The following is a 15,718-nucleotide window of genomic DNA, read 5'->3' as shown; positions in this document are numbered from 1 at the left end:
GGCACATCGGGCTAACAGTCCCTACAATTTTGCCAAGTTTCGTGCAAATCCATTCAGCCGTTCGAGCTAAAAGTGAGTCCAACCGCCCTATGGAAAACTCAATGCAAAAAACGCGTTTTGGGACCCCCCTTTTTTCTCAGCCCCCCCTTGACGAAACCCCACCAAATTTTCAGGAGCTGCTCAGAAACAAAATGTGCCATTTTCCTGAAAATTTCAGCCGATTCCATCCACAAACGCCAAAGTTATTAGACATAGAATTTTCAAAAGTCCCATAGGGAATTTATCCTAACTATATATACCTACTGGCGAACGCCAGTAGGTAATATATATATATATATATATATATATATATATATATATATATATATATATATATATATATATATATATATATAATTTTTTTCACAATAATATTATTATTGTGATCATGTTGTTAAACTTAGAAGAGCCCTGCAACTTTCATGGGGGAAGTGGAAAGCGCTTAATTATTGGAAGCACTCGAGAACATTTTGAAATACATAGTTTAACTTGTTATAGGTAATAAAGATAATTTGATGGGAAGCACATAATCACTTCTAATAAATCAACATTTTCAGTGACCCTAAAGTAATAGAGTGCTGGATTTTCAAAAGCCGTTTAGATATGCTGTGCCATGTTGAAACCCTAGATAAAGTAACAAGATTCCAGTTTTTGCTGTGTTCACATCTGGGTAGACAGACCACAAACACTTTAAGAAAGTATTCATCACAGTTGACTGAGTAATATTATGAAGTACTTAAATGTATTTGTAAAAAAAATAACTTTAAAAATAATTATCTTGATTTTATTTCTCAGTTCCATTCTCTTGTGCATAGTGGACAGGCTTGAAATATGACTGAAATTGTCTCTCTGCTGACACCAATGCATAATTGAAAAGGATCCTAATGTAGCACAATGGTGCAACATGTGTTGAGCTTTTGAACACTGAAGTGGCATCTTATGCAACTCAGTTGCATCTTTCTTAAGAAGTGATGGAGTGCAGCGTTAGCCTTCCTGGCTTAAGGCCGCGCTCCGCCACTTCTGAAATGCAGGGCTGCACAATATATACAAAAATATGGTGCAGTCCTGTGTTCCCCCCTGTGCTGGCATTAATTTAGCAGCCTAGCGTAAACGCAGATACCCTTGCACCATGGTGCAAGGGTGTCAGTGTTGAGGGAAAGATTGTTTATGTGCAGGAATGTGTCCCTTCCTTCACGTAAACAACCTTTAAATGGCATTTTGTAACTTCTATGTGTTCTGCTTAACGCAGCACACATAACATTTACAAAACGTCATTTTTATAAAATGATTGATTATGTGTAGGAAGGGACACCTTCCTGCACATAAACAATCAATGGCATTTTGTGGAAACAGCAAAAACTGGGAAAAATTAAACATTTCTCCTCGTTTTACGAGGTTAAGACCAGGTTTTCCCTAGTCTTAATCACAGCACTGCCTCCTAATTACACCACCCTCGTAAATAAGGGCAGCGACAAAATCAATTGATGTTGCGGTGGAACGCCAACCGCAACACCCATTCCCCTCCCCTTTCAAACTAAGGAAACACCCAATCCATGCCGCACGGCAACATAAACACTGCTACTTCCGGACGTTCAAGTACGATACGCAGTTCCTACAGTCCGGACGGGTCGCCACATACAGCACGTCACAGCACTCGGAAGAGCAGCATATGAACTCCGATTCGCACCATTAACCCATTCCAAGGATTAGAACCGGAGCAGCCAGCAATGGATCGAGACAGAGCATGAATCCAATCGCGCAGGTCATACCAGTCCTGTACATATATGACCGAATCAGGAACAGACGGGGACAGCGCAGACGGTAAGTCGGACACCCACCCTACAAACAAACCCAGGGGGTCTTGACTCTGTCCACCATTACCACGCCTCCTTAGGGAACCCATCGCCACCACTACTGCCACCCCACCCATAGGGGCATGTTACCTATCACCAATGCCACCCCATCCATAGGGGCATGTTGCCTATCACTGATGCTACCCCACCCATAGGGGAATGTTACCCACCCCCACTGCCACCCCACCCATAGGGGCATGGTACCCACCCCCACTGCCACCCCACCCATATGTGTCATCTTGTGTATCCCTACTGCCTCACCCACCCATATGTGTCATATTGCCTATCACTGATGCCACCCCACCCATATGGGCATGTTGCCAATCACTGATGCCACCCCATCCATAGGCGCATGTTGCCAATCACTGATGCCACCCCACCCATTTGTGTCATGTTGTGTATCCCTACTGCCGCACCCACCCATATGTGTTATGTTGCCTATCACCGATGCCACCCCACCCATATGGGCATGTTGCCAATCACTGATGCCACCCCATCCATAGGGGCCTGTTGCCTATCACTGATATCACCCCACCCATAGGGGCATGTTGCCTATCACTGATGCCACCCCACCCATAGGGGCATGTTGCCTATCTCTGATGCCAACCCTCCCATAGGGGCATGTAGCCTATCACTGATGCCACCCCACCCATAGGGGCATGTTGCCTATCACTGATGCCACCCCACCCATAGGGGCATTCTGCCTATTACTGATGCCCACCCACCCACATGTGTCATGTTGCCTATCACTGATGCCACCCTATCCACATGTGTCATTTTGCCTATCACTGATGCCACCCCACCCATATGTGTCATGTTGCCTATCACTGATGCCACCCCACCCTTAGGGGCATGTTACCCACCCCCACTGCCACCCCACCCATAGGGGAATGTTGCCTATCACTGATACCACCCCACTCATATTTGTCATGTTGTGTATCCCTACTGCCTCTCCCACCCATGTGTGTCATGCTGCCTATCACTAATGCCACCCCACCCATGGGGGCATGTTGCCTATCACTGATGCCACCCCACCCCTAGGGGCATGTTGCCTATCACTGATGCCACACCACCCATAGGGGCATGTTGCCTGTCACTGATGCCACCCCACCCATAGGGGCATGCTGCCTATCACTGATGCCACCCCACCCATATGTGTCATGTTGCCTATCACTGATGCCACCCCACCCATAGGGGCATGCTACCCACCCCCACTGCCACCCCACCCATAAGTGTCATGTTACCGTTCACTGATGCCACCCCACCCATATGTGTCATGCTGCGTATCACTACTGCCCTACCCACCCATATGTGTCATGTTGCCTATCACTGATGCCACTCCACCCATAGGGGCATGTTGCCTATCATGGATGCCACCTCACCCATAGGGGCATGTTGGCTATCACTGATGCCCCTCCACCCATAGGGGCATGTTGCCTATCACTGATGCCACACCACCCATAGGGGCATGTTACCCACCCCCACTGCCACCCCACCCATAGGTGCATGTTGCCTATCACTGATGTTGCCCCACCCATAGGGACATGTTACCTATCAATACTGCCTCACCCACCCATAGGGGTCAGTGTGGCTAACAATATTGACACCCCCACCCATAGGGAGGATTATGCCTCACACATCATCAAACATCAACCACAGGCATGTCAGCCAAATACATTTCACAACAGCATCATGGCAACTGTGTGTAGTACCTGACAAATACCCCCAACAGTGATTTTGATTCATGACACACAAAGTAACTACCATCACACGTGTGAACAACGCCAGAGTGTGGGCTACACAAGTCAAGCTATGAAATAGCACTGGGCCAATGTGTGAAAACCCCCCATCAGTGTGTACATCCAATGTAAAATGTGTGGACACAAACTGCATCTCAATTTGAGCATTGTGGCAAAGGGTGAAAATCACCCATCATCACAGTGAACACAAGGTAGGTGTCATCATGGAAATAGCAGCACATGCCAAACAGTATTTATGGTTCCTGGGCATGTCCGCACAACACCTGTACAGTCAACCTTCATCTACCACCCAATGTAGGCCCTGGTGACATACGCCTGGGTATGGTATTGCCCCTTAAGTCACCTGCACATAGACAATACATATGTCTACCAAGTTGCACAGAGGACACAATTGACTTTACACCAATGATGCCCACACCTTCATGTACAGTGGAGATGGGGCAACAGTCAGAGAAACTGTCAAATTGGACATTGTGAAGCACATCATATATGTATGCGTGCAGGCCACAGATGTGGCCATGTCAATGAAATGTTGCCATCCCTGTGCTGAATTAGTTAATCATGACACACCCACTCAGCTGCAAAGGATGACATGGATACCAACCTGAACATGAAACACATCTTATCGGCCACATGGAGTACACCACATCAACACCTCAGTAACAGACATTTGTAAATCCTGCATCATCACACCAAGGTCAGGCTAAACAGTGTCCACAAAATCTACAGCTCAATCAAATGTACGGGGAGAACAAAAAATGCTTTAATCAGCAATCTGCAATCTGGAAGGGAAAATCAACAATGAAATGTAGTCCAATGTCCTTTAGAAAATCCAAAGTTCAATGATGGTGTGAGTGACACCTGTCACCCATTTCTTGCCTACACTGATAAGGCCTGGGGACATCCTCTCTGAGGGGCATACATGGGGCAGGCCAGGCACCGCAGGGACAGGTTCAGGTTGTGAAGGGGTGCTGGGTGCAGGAGAGTCAGTGGCAACTGCAGTGGAGGGGTCCGACATGGGTTGTGCCATCACAACTGTGGGGCACAAGTCTGATGGGGTGGGCGCTGGAACCACTGCAGTGGGCAGGCCAGGTGTAGTGGACATGGTTCCCACTGCAGTGCCCATGTCAGACTTGGTGGGCGTGGATTCCTCTGCGGCGCCTACCACCATGGGAGTGGAAAGGGGTGCAGGTGAGGTTGTCAGGACAGCTGGAGGGGACATCCTCCCCACAGTAGTTGAGGCAACAGACAGACTGGTGGTGGTGTCACTGGAAGAGCAAGTGGGAGTTGGGGAGGGCCTGAGCTTTTTGGGGATGATGTATCTGTGGGTGGGGGAACCTGGGAAGGGGAGTTTCCGGGGGAACCTGTGGTGTGCTGGTGATGGAGGAAGGAGACTGTGCAGTGGATCTGAGGGATGGGGGTGGGGTCTTGCTCTTCTGTGTACGGGGTGACTTGCAGGTGGGGGCCTCAGTCTGCCTACGCTTGGGGGAGGGTGTCTGGGTGTGAGAGGCACTCTTCTCAGTGTGTGGGGACTTCCCCTGCCCCCTGTAGTCAGGATCTGAGGGGAAGAGGCCTAGGTCACACATGAAGAACTTCTTAGGAGATGGGGTTGCAGGTGAGGCAAGGGAAGGGCTCTTGGAGGGAGAGGGATCTGAGGACTGCGGAGTGGTTGTGGATGCCTGTGTGTGTGTATGCGACCCATCCCCTGTGTGTGTGGTATCAGTCCCCTGACTTAGCTTGCGTGCACGTTTAGACTTATGTTTGGGTGATTGTGTGCTGTCTGTGTCTGTGTGTTTGGGTGACCGTGCAGGTGTATGTGTGCTGGGGACAGGCAGGGTGCTAGAAGTAGTTGTTTGGGCTGAGGGTGAAGGGGTCAGGGACTGCTGTAGGAGGAATACTGCTGCAGTCAATGAGGAGGCCATGGACTGATTGGTCCTCTGTAGGGCAGACATGCCAGGTGAGATGCCCTCCATGAACGGCACCAGTTGTGTCAACAGACCGGTGTGTGCATGGAGGACACTCAGCATTGATGTCTGCCCTACATGGATCTGTTTAAGTAGGTCCACAGACTCCAAACTCAGGGCAGCAGGGGACACAGAAGCAGGGGATGCGGTGCCTGGCAGGAAGGAGACATGCTCCCGAACACGGGAGCTGCCACGGACCTCTGGGATGGGAGCCGAGGGGATGGTGGTGGGGGTGGCGGGGAGAGCCTCACTATCCGTTGTTTCATGGCTGCTGACACCTACCCTCACAAGGGAGTCATCCTCTGAGGTGCTGTGGTCCTCAGCTGATGTGGATGGTGCTGAGAACTCCTCGGTGTGGCTCCACTCACCCTCCGTGCCACTGGGTCCCTCAGACTCCTCAGTCGCTGGCCCAGTCTGGCTCTGCGGCTCCTCCTGTTCCGTGGTGCTGTCTCCTGTGACTGTGGATGTATCTGCATATGAGTAGGAAAAGAACGACCACATTAGTTGCCTGCACTGACTGCACACAACACTGTAAATACACCACTTCACAGGCCATGCACTGGCATCCTTAGCTGATATGAGCTCAAAATGTAGACACAGGTGTACATAGGGCAATAGCCAGTTTGAACATCAACCATGGCACACAAATCCCTCCTGGACCTGTACCCATATGTCTCTTGCATGCTGGCTGATAATACCCGAAAGTGCACACATGCACCACATACACAGTTGTTGACCATGCAAATGACCATGTAGAAGGACAGTACTATTGACATACATCACATTGCATGCCAATCACTCAGTACAGGGGTCTGGATGAATGTATGCCCAGACTCACATTTCACAATCTTGTGATGCCTAGCAGCACAACACACAATGATGTCCTTACGCATTTAAAGTTAATGACACACTGGGGTGCATGGAGCACCTCTGACTCCAATGCAGGATCCCTCTTCTCAAGTCAATGCCCTGGCACAGACATGCATGGTAAGTCAGTCTTCACTGTCACATGTCATGGGGCAATGCATCCGGACATCAGTCTGCACTGCGGCACATTCATAAGTCATGCCCATACCAAACTCTGCATCTGGGAGGTGCACCACTCTGTCTCCTGCCACACACTGTTCTTGGACTATGAAGAACCCACATCACTCAAATCTGATATATGAGTGACTGCAAACACAACTACATGAATATGAGCACCTCACAGTCTGCTGACAATGACACACAGCTGCTTGAAAGTCACTCTTGCATACAGCATTGTGCACATGCAACTGACCACACCCCTATATGTTGCACAGGTATGATCACTATTGTCACAACTCAGATGTCCTGCTGACACTAAAATCCTCAACACACCAGTTGTCACAAAAGGAAGCCACAAGACAATGACATTGTGTCAGACACCTGATGGCACATCCCAGGAAGCACAAACAGTTGGTCCATACACTTGAATGTGAGTACAGACTTTCCCAATGCTGTGGAGTGGGCATGACTGACCAGGTAAAACTAAAACAGTGTATTGGCCTGGCCAGTAGGCAGGTGTCTTGGCAAGTGTGACATACTTCTTAAACATACTCCTGAAGAGATTACATGGACTCACCTGATGCATGTGAATGTTTTAAGAACCCCATCACACATGTTGTGACCCAGACCAGAAATTTGAACACATAGGAAAGGCACACACAGAACACATGTCAGAGACCAGGCATAGTGCAAAGAATCAACCCACCCATGATGCACACTTCAGAGTCCCAGTAACATATGCTGTGCAAGACCCTCAGCATAGGTGAATGAAGGGACACAGTGCCCAAGTTAAAAAAGTCACAGATTGTAGGGGCCACAACTGTGGAGCAGATGAGATGAATGACTGAACAAATTGAGGGACATGAGTCCTGGACTGTAAGACCAACGTAATGTGGGAGTATGACCAGGCCAAAAGACTACAAAGGCATGTCAGACATGTTCACAGATCAGGCATGGACTTACCTCCTCCTTGCTGCTGTCTGGCCTTCAGTTGCCCATCCATGCCCGGGAAGACCACCGCCAGTATCCTGAGCGTGTGGGGGGTAAGGGTCCGGTGTCCGCCCTTACGGCGAGGAGGCGACAGCTTCAGCTAGACCCTCGCGATACTCCGGGTCCAGCCACGTAGGTCCTGCCACCTCTTCTGGCAGTTGCGGATCTGGCGCTTGTAGACCCCCACTGATCACAATGCCCAGGCGGTGGTCAGCCAGATTTCTTGCTTCTGGTGGGCATCAACCAGTGAGGATGACAAAGTGAAGAGGACATTATCACACATGCCACATAATTGTGCTGCATACAGTTGAGAATACATGTAGTCATCACAAAGATATAAGAGGTACACAGGTAGTGGGCCCATATGAATGTGTATTTGTGCTGTAGGTCTGACATGGCAACACTGGCTAGGAATTTAAGGCTAGCACTCCTGCACTACTGCAGCAGGACACCTGTTCATCACATGTACCCACTTAAATAGGTAGCTGAATGTACTCAGTGCATATGCCTCACACTGCTGTGCACACTTCTATTACTTTTAGTCATACAACATGCATAACATGATAGGCAGTGGACTGCACACACACCTGCTCCCCTGGTTTCCCACACAGCTTGCTGTACTCTGGGAGGACCCCATCCAGCAGTGCCTGGTTCTCCTCCTCAGTGAATGCTGGGGCCCTCTCCAAAGTACGCGCCATTGCAGAATCCAGAGGAAGCACAGACATCAGCAGCAGTGGATTTGGGAAACTGGTCCTGTAGCATGTACAGCAGGCAAGTGAGCTCCCTGGGGGCCTGCCAGCCTTAAATCAGTGCTGCAGAGGCAGATTTTGTGACATTGCCCCTCACTGATAGGCCAGACACGGTTTCATTCCATGAATCTGTCCAATACATGGAAATGTAATACTCCTACATGTCTTCCACATCGTTCAAATCATTCACCTTCAGGACGCCCTAGGATTGCAAAATTGTTGTACGCATCCAACTGTATTTCCAGCGCACAACTTGAACGTTTTTTGAATTTGCGTCCGTCTTCATGACAGCCCATTGCCAATGAGTGTGCACGGCTCGGTAAACTGACTATCTGACGTGTATTTTTTTAACAAGACGCATCCGTCTGGATACAATTCTATGGTCTATGCGTGCACACACCTCCGTCCATGTCTGTATGACGCGTCTGCTTACAAGTCACCCGCGTCAGGTCAGATTGCATACACATCCAACATGCATGAACCGAGCCGTGCGCACGTATTGCCCATTGATATCAATGTGATCAGATGCAGGTGACTGTAATGCATACGCATCGTGCAGTCAATGGACAAGGTGTGATCACTACTCGGTCCATGCATGTACGGCGCGTCTGCACACAAGTCAGCCGCGTCAGATTACATTGGTGTGACTTGCAGACGGTTTAACCCCTTGGCTGCGGGGTGTTTTCACCTGCTGTGAGGGGGAGGGGGGCCGCGCGTGGCGCTGCCATGCTTGTGACAAGCTCAGCTTGTCATGAGGCACAGTGGAGCTGCACTCATGACGAGTTGAGCTCGTCACGACCACACCCATTTTGGAACGTTCAGCACAGCGGGGAAATTATCCCCGCGTGCGAACGTTCCAACGGCCATGACGAGCTCAGCTCGTCATGAGTGCAGCTTAACCGTGCCTCATGACGGACTGAGTTCGTCATGAGCACGCAACGGGCTAAACACAGATTTAAGTGCCATGGCCACACCTTCAACACCATGGCATGTACGGCTGTATCACCTGTGTGTGTATGGGGGCAACATTTCTATTCTTGAACGGCACTTAGGTCAAGGCACTCCCAGGCTGGACAGGAGTTCATGGGGTCAGATTAGTTTTGGTGTGGTGCACCTCACAAATGTAATTTCAAAGTGTTGGCTTATGGGCATGAGTAATGGACACAGTACCAGTTTGGAGATGTGTATGACCAGTCACATACACCATGAGTACGGGGTTGCATGTCATGTACATAACAGCCAGACCCATGGCTACAATCATGATCTACCCACACAGTCTGTGTGCATGTTGTGTCTCTGATGTTTGTGGTTCCATGTGCCCAATGTGAGACAGGGTCCACCATGTGCCTTATGCATGCAATTTCATGCTGTGTGTTTGTGTGTGTATAAGGGGCATCCATGTATGACCTGCAGGGACCACAGGGGCCACTAACTGTGTGACTCATTATTGGTTGTGTGATGTCCATGATACAACATGTCATTCCAGTGCACATGGGACCATGGCTATTTCTCCGACATGGAGTTGTGATGCCTGTGAAACATCAGTCCTCCCTTGTCACTGTGTTGTGTGTTTTGAACGTGACAGCAGTCCATGGGCACTGTGCCACTTCCCAATGATTTGCTATTGCCCCCCCAAGGAACTCATGTACATATGTGTGATTTATATGTGAGATGATGGGCATGAAGGTGATATATGTGTCCATAACCAACCGCACACACCTTAGTAAATTGTGAATAGCTATGATGTAAAATGTGATGTTTTGCAAGTTGATTGCCACATGGGTAGCTGAATATATGATGTTAATTTGCTCATCTCTGTACTGCAGGGCCCCAGCAGTCCATAGACCATTCCCTGACCTCGAGACCATGGTGGAACACAACAGCATCCGACAGGTCTGCTTCACCAGGAGCATGATCGATGAGTTGGCGGAGCAGTTGGTACCAAATCTGCTACCTGGCCTCACATACCCAACAGCACAGACACCAAAGGTGAAGGTGATGGCAGCCCTGCACTTCTTTGCCACCGGTACCTTCCAACACACTGTGGCTAGTGTTGGTGGTATGTCACAAACTATGTTCAGCCGTGTGCTACGAGATGTCTTGGAGGGGATGTTGACTCACCTGGACTCCTACATCAAGTTTCCTACACCGGATGAACTCGCAGAGATCAAGGATGTCTTCTATGTACTGGGGAGGATGCCAAACATGATTGGCTCAATCAATGGCACACATGTGGCCCTGATACCACCACGGGCACAGGAACAGACATACTGCAACCACAAACATTGCCACTCAATCAATGCTCTTGTGGTAAGCCTGGCAAACATGGTGATTACACATGTGTGTGTGTACGTTTCCCTGGTTCGGTCCACAATGCCTACATCTTGAGGAGGAGTCGCATATCGTTGATGATGTCACGGATGCCAAACCAGTGTGCCTGGCTTTTGCTTTTTGGAGTGTACTCTTTACCGTTGTGTGTGTTTTGCAATGTTGTCTCCCACCCCCTTACACTACTCAACTAATGTGGGATTCTTCGTATGTAGGTGACTCTGGATACCCCAACATGCCATGGTTGCTGACACCCCTGAGGAATCCTGTGACAGCATCCCAGATGCACTACAATCAGGCACATGGCAGAGCCAGGCGAGTCATCGAGCGTACCTTTGGTCTCCTGAAAAGCCGCTTCCGCTGCCTGGACAAGACCGGAGGGGCCCTCCCATATGAGCCTGCAAAGGTGTGTAAAATCATCATCGTCTGCTGCATGCTCCACAACATGCAAGTACGGAAGGAGCTGCCTCTCATCTAGGGCAACGACGATCAACATCCACCACCTGTGGAGGATCCTGGCCTGGGCCACGAGGCCAGTGATGTTGATGAGGGTGATGTCCGTACACAGCTCATCAACAACTTCTTCAGCTGAAGGTGAGTTTACAGGGTTGTCATGTCAATGTCATGAGTGAGCCTGTGATGTGTTTGTGCAGCTCAGTTGCTGTTAGAGTTTGTCCGTGTGGTACTTGACTTGAAGCGAACAGTAATGTGTCCTGTCAGATGGTCTGTAGTCCACAATGGTGTTGACATGCAAAGTTGTTAGTGTGTAGATTTCTTGAAACATGTTTATTGCATTTCCATTCTGTTCTGGTGTGCTTCTGACAGTGTCTCATTTCTGTCCTTGCCAAGGTACTTTGCCAGTTGCTGGGGCAAGTCTGACACCGACATCCAGAATCCACCCTTAAAGTGCCATTTGACAGCACTTGGTGACCATGTGCCCACTGTCATGCGAACTCACCTTGACATTGTTGTATAATAAACTTGCTTCTGATTTGTAACGAACCTCTGCTTCACTTAGTTATGTGTGTTGTCTGTCTTCACACATCTGACTGACATTTGGTTACCTCACCTGTGGGCTTGTTGGCAGTGATGGTGGAAAGGTGTGGTGTCTGTGCATTCCACCGTATATCTGGCAACCATCTTTGTAGGCATTGTGTCACATGTTCATGGTGAGTATGTGTTGTGGTGCCCTATTGGTGTGTCTCCTTCATAGGTGTCACATCAACATGAGTCACATAACGGTAATGACATTGCTGTAGTAGTCGGCATGCACTGTGTACTTCAGCATTTCATCATCTCTATGACACATACCAAGTTTGAATCACAACATAGGCAAGTACAGTGTAATAGTGAGTTTATTTACATACATGTGTGGAGATAGTGCTTTACATGAGGTTTAGAATCCAAAGTTCACAGATGAGGTTGAAGTATTGGTAGATGAAATGTCCAGAGTGAAGTCCACATTCATCTTCTACATTAGTACAACATGGACCCTCCATGTCATGTCGGGGAGTTGTGTAATGTGCAACAAGGTGAACGCTTTGCACACAAAGACCAATAACTCAAAGTCAAAGTCAAAGCACACTTTATTCGATTTTGAAAAAATCATAAAAGCCACATACAATACATATACATTAAAATGACAATTCATTTATATACAAAAATCAGGAGTGACCATAATTATTAGACATCATTTGGCTCATAGAATTAAAATCCATTAGAGTGATACCATATTTACAATACAATGTTCAGTGGAACCCGCTTATTCCTAATTCTAAAAGCTTCCGCTAGAAAACTGGCAACACTGAAAGTAATGTAAACATTGCCCAACATCAGGAGGTAAAATAATGCAGGTCTGACTTGAATAAAGCCAGCCTCCCTCAAAACATGTAACAACTGTTTTTCCTAGCGGTAGTATAAAGCCCACAAAACATCATAAAATGCATGGTATCTTGTTTTGAGAAATTGTCACACTCACAAGGAGGGGCGTCTTCTGGGTTGTCCCATGATAGATGGCAGCCCAAAGAAAATGGAATCAAATTAAACCTAAATCTGACTAATAGCATTCTATGAAGAGGTCTTGTGACGTATTTCAAATATGGTTCCAGAGAGGGCGTAGTAATTAACATAGAGTGTATTCTTACAGATGGTTTCATTAATTCTTTCTCCTCTCTATTAAGATGGGCTCTATCCATAAAGTGGACCTTGATCCACTTTACATCTTCTATCCTGATGTTAGATGGAGTTGAAAAAAGTTCCGGTCTACCCAAGGCAAAAAATGTATTTTTTAGATACTTCAGCCAGGGTATTTTCATGGCATGGTCCAAAGAAATGACATCCTCCAGAATAAGATGATTCAAAGTTAACTCTGAATTTAGCCATATCTTTGCCCAAAATCGGAGAGGTGCCAGGTTCAGCTTATCTGCAATGTAGGGCAGACCCACTTCCTCATGAATAGAGAAGGTGGGGGTCGATTTGGGAACTGAAAGCAATTGTCTGATTATTCAGTTTTCTACCCTTTGGATTTTATCTTGGGTAGCGTAGCCCCACAAGGCAGCCCCATAGGTGGCAATGGGAATACACTTCGTGTTATAAACCTTTAACAATGCTTCCATTGGCCTAGCCCCCAACCTTTTTGTAAAACCCAACAGTGCAGCTGTCGAACGGGCCAAGGATAGACTCTTCGCCTTTATCTGAGGGACCCAGGACCCCCTTTCATCGAAAAGGACCCCCAGGTAAGGGAAGACCGGATCCTTTGAAACCACCTCGCCCTTACATATAAATGTTTTAGATCTACGCTTTCCTCTCTGTTTGCCCACTACCATAGAATGAGATTTTTTAGCGTTAACCTTCAGATCAAGGTTTTCCATAAAGGAACCAAAACGGTCCAATAATCTCTGTAGGCCAATACCTGTGCGGGCAATCAATACGGCGGCGTCCGCGTATAGGAGGGCCGGAACCTGTAGTCCCCCCACACGCGGAGCGTCTACCCCCCCTCCTCTAGATGTTTTCCCAACCCATTTATATAAATGGTGAAAAGGAGCGGGGCCAGGATACACCCTTGGCGGACCCCTTTCTCAGACCTAAACGAGTCCGTGCACCTCCCCTCATTTGTGACCCTAACCTTGGCAAATAAATCCTGATGTAAAGAGGCCATAAAAGTGTCCAAGGAAGGGTCTATCCCCATCTCTAAGAGGATTAACCACAATTTGGACCTATTAACCAGATCGAAGGCCGAGGAGAGGTCCATAAAGGCCAGATAAAGAGACCCCTCCCCGGCCACCGCATATTTGGCAATCAATAGGTGCAAATTCAAACATTGGTCCAGGGTACCTCATTTCTCTCTGAACCCGTATTGTATGTTTGAGAGCCCCCCACAGACCTCCAGATTTCCACTGAGTTTGGACAATAAGACTCTGCCTAGGATTTTAATGGCAGAGTCAAGGAGGGAAATAGGTCTGTAACACCCCGGGTTCTCACGTTGTCCCTTTTTAAAGATTGGTACTATAATGGAGGTTGCCCAGGTATTGGGGAACACGTTTTCATTTGCTGCCCTAAAAACTTTGGTTAAAACCTGAGACCAAATTATCGGAGAATGTCTGTATAGGTCTGCAGGTACGCCATCAGCGCCCGGCGCCTTGTTTTTTGAGGTCTCCAAAATGGCCTTCAACACCTCCTCCTCAGAAAACTCTACCGGGGGGGGCGCCCTAAGGACCAATTGGCCGTGCAAGGCTGTGCTATTCTTGTCTCTATAGACGTCTTTGAAATGAAGGACCCACTTCTCGTCCGGAATAACGCAGTCAGTGACTGCGTTTTCTGATCTGACAAAAAAAGGGTGGTTTATGGTCTCCCAAAATTTCTTACTATCTCGCAAGACGTCGATAGAGAGAAGTTTGTCCCACGCTTCACTTTTGATTGCATCTTTTCTCTCCTTTAGGGTCAGTTTATATTCCCTCCTTAAATTAGCAATAAGAGCCTTGTCCCTTGGTATGACTTTTAGCGCCCGCTTCAAACGAGTGTTTAATCGTGAACAGTTTGCGTCAAACCACTTTAAGGAACTAGGCACTCTCTTGGTGGACTTGACTGTCAGGTCCCTCGATATTTGGACACATATTGTTTCAAACGCCTGTATGATTGTTCGGTTAGGGGCCTCTTGATTTAAACATGTTTCTATGTCACCCTCGATTTTAGGCAATAAATTTGCCATAAAATCATCTGGGATAACCTTGCCCCACTTGAGCCGCCTCCCCTGATCTGTAGGCACAGGTACCACCTGCCCATGGGGGCGGCCCCATCCCTCGCGTTTAAGGTCTCCCCAGCTCATTACCAATAGCACGGGATTGTGATCACTGTAGGCTGAGGGGATTGTCCTATAGGTTTTCACCTTGGTGTTTAGCCCAGGAGTGGTGAATATGTAATCAATTATGGAACCTTGAGCCGTTTCTTTATAGGTGGGGACTCTCTCCCCCCCACCTGTATTAAAAGATTCATAGAGGTTAAAACTAGCCAATAATGCTTCCAGCGCTTCACCTGATTTTGTATGTTCAAAATGGGGAATAGATACCCCTAAAAGTCCAGCATATTCATCTATATGACAGGGGAGATTAAATAAATAGGTATTAAAGTCGCCCATCACAATGAGCTCAACGGTAGTGTGCTTATTAACACTGTAGTTAAATAAAAATTTCTCTAGGGGTGCAATGTGACCAGTATCCATTGCCCTCTCCAAAGAATTATAAAAATTAATTAATAGGATGGAACAGTTCGGTGAAACCGTCCATTCCACAATCAAAAGGTTAGAGGAGCCTGACTCCAATTGCTTAAATGACCCCACTAAATGTAGAGAGAAGAGGAAGATTAGTCCCCCCTTCACTCTCCCCGCCACACTGGGTATCGCTGGTACAAAAAGGCTAGCAAAACCATCTAGCCAGGTATTTACTGAGGATTCCCAGGATTCTTGTATTGCTATCACATCATGGGAGGAAATGAAGTTAACCCCATACGGATCT

General features: G+C 47.9%; 1 pseudogene; it reads right to left on the bottom strand.

Moving 5' to 3' along the window:
- Positions 1 to 4,415: 4,415 nt before the first annotated feature.
- Positions 4,416 to 15,033, bottom strand: LOC147722810 (uncharacterized; annotated as a pseudogene).
- Positions 15,034 to 15,718: the final 685 nt, after the last annotated feature.

This window comes from Lissotriton vulgaris, chromosome 4_1 (genome assembly GCF_964263255.1).
Source record: "Lissotriton vulgaris chromosome 4_1, aLisVul1.2, whole genome shotgun sequence".
Lineage (NCBI taxonomy): Eukaryota > Metazoa > Chordata > Amphibia > Caudata > Salamandridae > Lissotriton > Lissotriton vulgaris.
Note: the sequence above shows the minus strand (reverse complement) of the source record. Positions and strands in the feature narration are given on the sequence as shown.